This window comes from Ctenocephalides felis, unplaced genomic scaffold, assembly GCF_003426905.1.
Source record: "Ctenocephalides felis isolate EL2017-DRISC unplaced genomic scaffold, ASM342690v1 CF-g0.4_SCAFFOLD_01492, whole genome shotgun sequence".
Taxonomy (NCBI): domain Eukaryota; kingdom Metazoa; phylum Arthropoda; class Insecta; order Siphonaptera; family Pulicidae; genus Ctenocephalides; species Ctenocephalides felis.
This window is the reverse complement of record NW_020537646.1, coordinates 22,607,045-22,618,271: the sequence shown is the minus strand read 5'-3', so window position 1 is coordinate 22,618,271 and position 11,227 is coordinate 22,607,045.

The window sequence follows — 11,227 nt, the reverse complement described above, 5'->3', positions numbered from 1 at the left end:
GGACGCCTCTGGGGCGTCTTTGTAAGCGAAGGGGTTAAAAGAGTTAAGCGAGGAATATCCCACGCGCAGATTGAAAAAAAAAATGGCCATACGACCTTAAATAAATGTCAAAAATAAAAAAATAAAAGAGAGATATCTTATAGGAGATAATCTCTTATATGCATTAACACCAACATCACATTGTCTTAAAAAATGTATTTAATTTTGATTGACAATAAAAGTACGCAAAAAAAAAGAATTATATGGTGGATGTGACAAAACATCTCAATCAAGTTTCAATAGTTTTTGTCTAGTGGTCACAATTATATGATATCAATAACGAAATAAATCACATTTCAATCTATCATTTTAAGCCGCTTTAGTTCGATTGCGTTGTTTAACTTCGTTAGAGTTGTTCAATGTAGACATCAAAATTGATCGTTTGGTTAGATGGTATATAAACTGAAGCTTATTCTGCAATGTATTCTCCATCTTGATCAGTGTCTTTTTGTCATATTTCTAGCAGTATCATTATCCGACTTTCATAAAACTTCTGGTTTTTGTCAGCAAAAAACTGAATCAGGTACAATTTGACACTATCGTAATCAATGAATTGTTTACCATTCAAAGAGTTTTTTTATAAATCGAAACAAAAAGTAATCAGAAGGTGCAAGGTCAGGACTATATGGTGGATGTGACAAAACACCCCCATTAAGTTCCAATCATTTTTGTCTAGCGGCTAAAAATATATGATGTCAATAATGAAGTAAATCATGTTTCAATTTGTCAATCTAAGCCGCTTTTCTTCGACTGCATTGTTTAACACAATTCCTTAGTAATCAACTTCAACTGGACGACCAGACCGTTGATCATTTTTGAGTGAAAAATCAACAGAACAAAATTTGGCACACCAATTTTTTAAGGCTTACTGATTTATCTCATTTATTTCTGAATTTTGTAATATAAATTGTTAAAATTATAATAATTATAATGTAAACAACGTATTTTACTCATTTATTTAATTATAAATAATTAGATGCTACAATTGTGTTCTAGCTGTCATATGTATTTCAACTTTTCATTGAAACGATTGTTTGTTAAAAATTAAAGAGAAACAAAAAATAAGTAACGTATCAATTTGTTTAAGAAAATATATAAAGGTCTCGGAGAATATTAGTACATAGGTCATTTTATAATTATTATATATAAAATTGTATAAATTAATAGTCAGTTGAAGTTTCCTGAATTTATCAAATTTTGGATACCAAATATTGCTATTTCAATACTAAAAATTAGTATTTAAACACAAAAATTTGTCTGGTGTTTGACATGTCATAAAATAAATACTTTGACCGGATACCTTCCTGAAATTTCACATCATAGCAATACCAGGGATGGGATTATATTATAAAGGGAATATGATAATAGTAAAATATTTTATCTATTTGTTCTTCACTAGAATAATAAGCTCATAACATTTTGTGAAATTAAATATAATAGCTTTTTACCTTTGCAGAAATAATAACTTTGACAAAAAAATATGACAAAAACTTTTGATTTAATTTTCCATCTTGTAACGCGCTCCAAACGAAAACTATGTAATCGATCAAAAAACTGTTTTTCACTGATATCTAAATTACCCCTTATCCACTAACTAAAAAAGGGTAATTTACAATTAGACTACATTGGCAAAACTAAAAATCCATTTGAAACCATCTAAGCTGGAAAACTCTATACTTAGTGGCCATCCTAACAATTTTTATCAAAACTATCAAATTATTTTTTTACTAATACTAATGTCTAAATTACCAATTCCTGAAAAAATACTGTTTCAGAAACCTAAAGCTTTTGAAATTTGAATTCATTTTACTCTATTTTAATTTGTACTACATGGATTTCTATTTGTTTTACAATTTAAGGATGCTAACAAGTATTATTGTTTACAGTTCTGAGAATAACTTGTATACTGGAATCCATAACTTTTGTTGAGCATTATTTCTTGACATGTACAAAATAAACATAGAATATTTTTTGCACATTAGCCCATTAAACATCAAAGAGTGACATAAATCAAACTAAATGTGTACAAACATTGCAAAGACATAAATAGGAGTTTTACAACTGTTCCAAGCGCGTGGCAAATAATTTTCAACGGTAGTTCAAAAAGCTCAGGGTAATTTACTTGCACTTAATGTTTACTGCACTCGTGTCTTGTCTTGCTTAAAAATTACATGGCCTTCTGAATAAATCAGCGGTTTCCAAACTAAGAGCCGCAATGAATTAGTAAGAAACCAACTTGATATGAAATAATAATTATAAATTAACCCTTTTCACTCGCAAATTCCGAAATGCATTTTGCCACCGGAGCGGTAGCATCCGAATGAATTAAAAGTTTTAATAGAAAAATCTCAGAAAATCTGTCTTATCTATCTAATCTTAATATAGTACAACATGATAGTTATCAAAAAAAATGTTTGTAACAATATTCAATTTTTTATATTTATAAATTCTTCTTCAGTAGGGATATACTGGCGTTTTAAAAAAAAGTTCAATATATTTTTTGCGTATAAAATAAAAAAAAAAATCAAACTCACATTAGAAGTATAAGAATATTGTAATTATTATATATTGCATGCAATATTACTGCAGTTATATATAAAAAGTAATAAATATACATACATAAATGTAAATCTCTAGTAATTAAGCTCCTCATCAAGACATTGAATAAAATATTATAGAAATTATTTTTAATATTATCCACATAATTATTTTAATTTTACTAGGAATTATACTAAACGAATCATTTTTGATATACTTGTTTATCTTTGGGTTTCTGTAGGTACAAACGATCTCTTTTTGCTCTTTTTTTATTAGAGAATTTTATATAAAATATATTTTTTGCTCTACATATAATTCGAAAACTTTTTACAAACTTTTTATGAACAATAGAACAAAACAAAATAATAAAATATGCAACAAACTTTATAAAAGTGATTCGACTTTTTGCAGTTTTCTTAATATAAAACAACTGGCATTGTTTGAGAGATTAATTTAGTATTAATAATATATTAAAATTATATTTTTAAAAATGTGTTGTATTTCAAAAAAAAAAAAAGTTACGCTACTCTATATAAAAAGCTCTAATATATAAAATTCGCCGGCGTAGAAATTTAAAATGTAAACTTAATGTGTGCGAAGAAAGTTAAAATCCGTTATCCGAGTTCTGCAAATATACTACTTTTTCGCAGAGTTTTAAAAAGTTGAAAACCGCTGCTCTAATCCTAGAAGATGTTCGACCTCGTTTTATAAAATGGGTTTTTGGAATTTTGTACAAAGACTTGCTAGCTGGCACGCGAATGGTAAGAAATTATTTTATGACTCATATTTTGCCAGAAAACAAGACAATCTATGTAAGGCAATATAACAAACGATCTTGAACTTTTAGTACTTACACGAAAAATTGTATTTTCTATGCCAAACTATGTCGCCAAATCGATATATTTAATTTTTTATAGTGGTCGCGTGTTTGAACCGTATCCAATAAGAAGAATTTATGAATAAGCAGAAAACAACAATTCATTAGAAATGACACTGTGATTTCATGGTAAACATGAACTAGAACTTATTAGAAGAAAAAATGAGTAATATATCATATTTTTTCTATAGAATCTTTAACGCAAATTATAAAAATGCTATAGTCGAGCAAGAAAAAAACAATATACAAAAAAGAGTGCGCGTAAGGATCACGTAAGTAAAAATAAATACATCATATAACAATTTTGAATAGTGTTGATTAGTAATATGGTTATACTCGCGATGCACACATTTATTAGTGTCAACCATTATACACATTCATATAATGATAAATTATAAATTATATATTTATAATAGCATAAAAATATGTATAATATTTAAAAACAATAATGTAATTAAAGTCATACTTCATATGACACGATAGGTTGGTCATTGTAATTAGCATTTAGAAATAAAGCTTCATTAGAGAAATAAAGCAATTGCTGATTAATAAATTCTATAATATTCGTTCATACAGTGGATTGTTAAACTGTGTTATTGATTGCAATTGATGTGACAATTGAGTGTTAACAATTTTTTTTTTTTTTTTTTTTATTTGAACAGCAATCAGAACTAATGGGTTCTATAAGCTGTTGTGAGTAAGATCTTACAAACTACGTTTGTTTTATTACAGATGGCAACCCAAACAGTTGTCACATCTCTGTATGATAAATTTTTATTACAATCTCTGTAATGCCGGGTGAGGGCTATTTTCACTTGGAAACATATTGCTATCTATATTTTCAAGTGAAAATCGTTGTCAATGTTGCCTGACAACAGGCTGTTCGAAGTGGGTATCGAACTCGGGACCTCTGAAACAAGTCTCGTCGCTCTTAACCGCTTACCTACGGGCGAGCCCGATTGTTAACAATTGATTGTTAAAATGTTAAACAACGCCTAAACAAATATTGTTTTCGCAACTCCACTCATCATGTAATTGTGTTTGAAAAACTTCATGTAATTGAAATTAACATACATTGATTGACTGCTTGTATTTTTTTTACTTTATTTTTGCAAATATTGACACCCACAACAAATTATTGTTATAAGTACTTAATGCTTAGGCCTACGTTCAATCGCTTAAACATTGAAACATCTAATTTAATTAAATAATTATAAAATGAAATAATTTTAGCAATTGTGCACATGATGATTAGTCATTGATATTTCTATGCAATGGCCGATGAATTCTGTTCTCTCAATTAGAATTTTTATTGATATATTGTTTTTTGCAAGATGTATATTTATGTTATTATATTGACTTATATTGACTATATAAAATCGTTATTTTGATCGATGATAGAATGATCGATTTAACCTATACGTAAATCTGACTTTGAATGAACTTTTAGCTTTTAAAACATGCCATATATGATTTGCTTTAATTTAAATTAATTTTGCTAAAAAGTAAATCTTTGCATTTCAGAGATTCAGCTAACACTTATAAATTGTATTTCAACCATTGAACTGATTACATCAATACCTGCGTTTACTTCAAAGTGCTCAGACTTCTACTATACCACCAAAGCTCCTACTGAAAAGCATCGTTTTACGATTTGTTTTCCTGATTCGACATTCAAGTCGTAAAAAATACGTCGTAAACTTCTGCTTTTACATGAGCGGAATTATTAAAATATTTAGCCTCGTAGTCAGTTTTTACAATAAAACCCCGATATTCTCAAGAAATTTGAAAATTTCTGGAACATTATAAAGTTTTATGATGTGCGATTTGGCATGTTCAGATTTCTATTTTATTGCCCCCTTGTTTACACGTCCATAAACTGAAACTGAAATTTTGAATCAAACACAAATTGATAATTTAGAGCCCGGAGCCATGTTCCTATATGCGACGCGCATAAGCTATAATCATTAGTCAACTGAACTGTAGCCAGTGTTTTAATTAAATCAAATTATGTACACATAACCTATGAACAAGAACACACAAATGGATGTAAATATACACATACCTGCACATATTAGAATACATTTGCACATGTGTGTATGCACATAGACATTACTATATAAACTGGCAAAATGGTAGAAACCTGCACCTAGTCTACTACTATTATATCAAATTATATTAAACAAACAAATGATTTATAGCGCTTCACGTAGCATTTAGTCCTAATTTGAAATAGAACATAATTTGTATATATGAACTTATGTAAATATATATATATACAGGGTGTCCCAGAACTTAATGTCAAGCCAAAACGGGATTATAGTATTGACTTAACTGTCCTGAAAAAAAAAATAGAAAAAAGATTATCTCGCGTTGTTTGAAAATTTTGAGCTTATAAGTGCAACCTAGAGCTTTTGTAAAATTATGACAATTTTGAATGCCAATACACTTTAGTACATTTTTTAAAGGAGGGCCTGAGGGAAATTCTAAATTCATAGTTCAACAAAAAATCGTAATTTTTAAAAACGGGGCAATTTTGTTAATAATAATAATGTTTTTTATGGTTTTTTACGGTTACGGTTCCAAAGTTTAAATAAACAAAATTAATAAAAATTAAACACAATAACCAAAAATTGTCATAATTGCATCAAAGCTCTAGATTCTGAAAGCTCATAATTCGTAAACAACATAAAATGTTTTTATTTTCTATTTTTTTTTTCAGAACAGTTAAGATCAAAACTATTAACAAAATTATTAAAAACTAAACACAATAACCGAAAATTTTTCATAATTTCACCAAAGCTATAGGTTCTTGAAGCTCATAATTCCCAAACAACGTAAAATATATTTTTTCCAAATTTTTTTAGCGCAGTTAAGGTCAAAACTATTAACAAAATTAATAAAAACTAAATTCAATAACCGAGAAATTATCATAATTTTACCAAAGCTCTGGGTTCTGAAAGCTCATGATTCTTAAACAACGTAAAATATATTTTTTTCGGAACAGTTAAGGTCAAAACTATCACAAAATTAATAAAATTATATGCAATCACCGAAAAATTGGCATAATTTCACAAAAGCTTTAGGTTCATAAAGCATAATTCCCAAACAAAGTAAAATATTTTTTTTCTCTAATTTTTTCAAGACAAAAACTGAAAACAATAACAGAAAAATTACTCATAATTCTCAAACAACGATAAAAATTTTTATTTATAATTTTTTTCAGGAAAGTTAAGATCAAAACTACTAGCAAAATTAATAAAAACTAAACACAATAACCGAAAAATTGTCATAATTTTACCAAAGCTCTAGGTTGTTAAAGCACATAATTCCCAAACAACGTAAAATATATTTTTTTCTAATTTTTTTTAGGGCAGTTAAGGTCAAAACTATTAACAAAATTAATAAAAACTGAATACAATAACCGAAAAATTGGCATAATTTCTATAAAAAAACAAACAAATGTGCTTCATGAATACTAGGTTTGCTAAAATTAGGATTTATCATCATATATGTAACTCAAGAATATTATTCACTAGTTTAAATTTAAAACGATATTATCTTAAAATTTAATTGTCTATTAAGAATTTTTGTAAACTGATTCAATTATAATTTAGACGTTATTACAATTACCTATAAGTTAAGTTTTGCATATGAAAATAATGAATGTTTTGAGAGATTAAAAATCTTGATAAGATATTAAAATTCATTAGTGTAGAATAATTGATATTTTTTATAACTTATCTTCATAACCTTTTAGTTTTTGTTGATTCGATTTTGAGAAAAACTCAAAAATACATAAGGGACAAGGGTCCTATTATTAATTTTTTTCTGAAAAATGCATAAATAGCATATTCCAAAATTGTCATTTCAGCATGAATAATCTTAAATTTATTTGCGACTGTATTCGTCACATGGATACATTTAGCATCCGATAATAAGGTGTACAAAGATTTTCAATTATTTTTATTTTATTTATAAGTCAAATTTTGCATATGAAAATAATGAATGTTTATATAGATTAAAAATCTTGATAAGAAAATAATAAAACAATGAAAATAATAAAATCAAATGAATGTTTATATAGATTAAAAATATTGATAAGAAAATAATAAAACAATGAAAATAATAAAATCTTAAATTAAAATTTATTAGTGTAGAATAGTAGAAATTTCTTATAACTTATCTTCATGACCTTTTAGTTTTTATTGATTCCTAGAGAAAATATATTGATTCAATAATATTGCTATCAATCGTAACATAACTCAAAAATACATAACTGTCCTTTTATTAAATTTTCTGTTACTATTTTTTTGTGAAAAATCCACAAATAGCAATAGCAAAATTGTCATTTCAGCATGAATAATCTTAAATTTATTTGCAACTGTGTATTCGTCACATGGATACATTTAGCATCCGATAATAAGGTTTACAAAGGTGTGTATCTGTAGTCATAAAACCGTATCTACAAAGGATAACGCTTTATAAAGCCGCGCCATTGTATCCTTCGCATGACAATATATTTTTGTCAGGTAGTCTCTCCGCCGGCAGAAATCTGCAGCTGACACGGCAGACAATAAATGCCTTAAGATTACGTCTCGAACTTACCATCGTTGTAAATAATAATTGCACTAAATAATAAGGATTCGGATAATATTTTCGGTATTGAGATATAAGACGATGTAATACTTCTGGGATGGATATGAGAAATAATTAAAAACTTTCATTCGGTATATACTTTTTATATAAAATTGTAGCAAGATACATTCCGTAAATACGGGGCAAAAAGTGCCATAAATTGCTATTGATTTTAGAGAGAAGTCCAATAAAATGATTCAACATATGTTTGCTTATATTGGCGGAATGAACAACTTTTTAAATATTTGGGAAGGCAGGTTCAGCGGTTTCGGAGAGTCAATAAAAAATTGGCATTTGGCGATCAAAAATGATCATTAGACATATGCACATCAAATTTGGTACAAACTTGTTATATATAAATTATAATTGTAGGAGAAGGTTCAGACGTTTCGGTGGTACGGGGCAAAAAGTGCCAAAAATGGCAACTGATTTTAGACAAAAGTCCAATTAAACGATTTAACAATTAAACAGTTGGCTTATATTGACGAAATGAAGAATTTAATATACATTTATCAGGCAGATTCAGAGTTTCGGAGATCCAATAAAAAAGTAAAATAATTGGCATCTGGCGGTAAAAATGATCATTAGACATATGCACATAAAATTATCAAATATTTTATAGTGATTTTAATAATAAGGACAAATTTTGTTTACATTTATATGGGTTCCGTATCAAGATTTATAATGAACAAAAAAATGCTTACGCGCTCCGAAATTTTCCGGAAAAAATTTAATAATAAGTACAAAATTTATTAAATTTCTATGGGTTCCGTATCCAAATTTTCCGGAAAAAGTACCAATTTGCCTCAAGGCACAATACCATGCACCACTGTTAAATTTATTAGTGTAGTTTAATTTATTTAGGTTTGTATTTCTGCAAGAAATATATATATATAATATTTTTTTTATTAATATAATATTTTTTATTAATTATAAAACTAACTATAATTAAGCCGTGAAAATTCATTTAATTAGCAATAAACTTTTTAGCGAAAATATAAAAACAGTATTAAAAAACTGTAGATTATTAAAAGTCGACATTCCATGACAATATTGTTTTATGAATTTTTCCAAAGCCAATTTAGAATTCATGGACAACTTGTGTTGCCACATCACTCCCCACTCCGTCCAATTTTATTTCTAATTGATAAACTCCGCAAAGTAAACGACTACATCAAATAGGATTATAATAAAGATAGAAATTAATAAAATAAAATTATGTTATATAAAGAGAATACAATGTTTTTCTGTATGAAGACAGTAATTATTAATAAAAAAACACATAATACAAATCTTAATATTAGTAATGATGTTATACAATTTAACTTTATCAATTGCACGTTATTGATTGCATACATTATATTTCAATTAATATAATTAACGACTTAAAATAATACAATAAATAGCGTAGAAACATACTTTCTGTAAACTAAAACATAATAGCGCAAAAAGGGCAAAATATATTATGAGAAAATAAAACAAAAATAAATATAATAAATAATGAAGTGCTGAATATTCTTTATTCACTTCTGAAAAATAGAATCTCTATTTAAATTTCTCAAAAATTTAATATTGAGCTTGGCTATGGCTTCATGGTTAGAACGTGAATCACAGCAATCACTGATTATGGATTCAATTCTTACCTTGGCCAACTTAATATCAGGCGGTAGTGGTATCAGATTTTTACTTGAGATTTTAGATATCAAATATGAAATAATTGAAAAAAATTCGGGGCATTGTTGCAATATATATTCACACCATTATTAAAAATTTATCAAATATAATCTCAAATGGAAGTGAATAGTTTGCCTTGTTTGTCTTGCCAGCCCTTCGTTAATATAGAAAACATACAACAAAAAGAGCTTGTAAAACTTTGTTTCTTAACGTTTTTATTATCTATATGCTTTTGCATACTTCATATGAAATTCATTTTCATTTTTAGTTCAAAAGATATCATATTGTCAATTACCTACTGACTTTTGCCGGGTGTCGCAAGGGCGGGCGTTTGCATTCCGTTCGTGCCATAATTTCAATATACCACCTATAAAACATAAGTTTAGGGAAAAATCCATTCAGGACAGAACATGCTATTTTAAAATTGCTTTTCCGTGTCATGTCGCTCAAACCAAAGACGTTACAAATATATTCGTTTACATAAATAAAAATCCGTGTCACTCTGACCTAGGTTCCTACAGAATCTTGAGACCGGGACCTGCGTGCGTGAGAGAACGCCTCGGCTTATTAGACACGCATTCGGTATATTTTTTGCCTAACCATACACGTTTTTGTTTTAAAGCCCATTTGGAATTAAACTGTATTTACTTTTCGTCAGATGGGGAAACAACCTTTTATTATATTAGTTTAATAAAATTATTATGATTCAGATTCATGTTAAATAAAAAACTTTATATATTTAATACACGGTCAATACAAGGTCTGGAGTATAATATGAAGATGAGATATTTTGAAATTTATATATATATATTTATATTTGGAGCTTATAAGTTGTTTGAAATTAAAAAAAAAATAAAACAAAAAAATCTTTCCTCAAAAGCAATCTTTTCGTTAACACAAGCAATTTTTTTTTCGAATCATTCACATCGGATGCTTAGTTCTATCAAAAACTGCCATTTCTTTGCAAGTTTAGCTCCGTATCTCCGAAACGGCTAGATCTGCCTTTGCCAAAATCAAATCAGCACATCTCCTTATCAATAGTAATCGAATATTTTTCGAACCATTCAAATCGGTTGATCCGTGCGCCCGAAAACGTGGACGAAAAATTGTATCCATACACACACACAAACACATACACACACATCCATTTTTCCTAAGGTATGCCAAAATGTTCAGAAACCTTCCAAACGTGAATAATTGCACAAGTTTTCAATTTTGATTTTGGGACTCTTCATAAAATTTTAAATTATGGATGTTACGTATATGATAAATATAAAAAATACTAGATAAAATTGTTTACATTGATGATTAGTGCAAAGATATTGTATTATAGAAAACTAAAAAATACACAAATAGTTACACAATAGAAAACTCATTTTGATACTTGATATATGAAACATATATGAACAGTAATATTTTTAACAAATTATTAAATTATAAACATAATTTTTGTATTCTAAG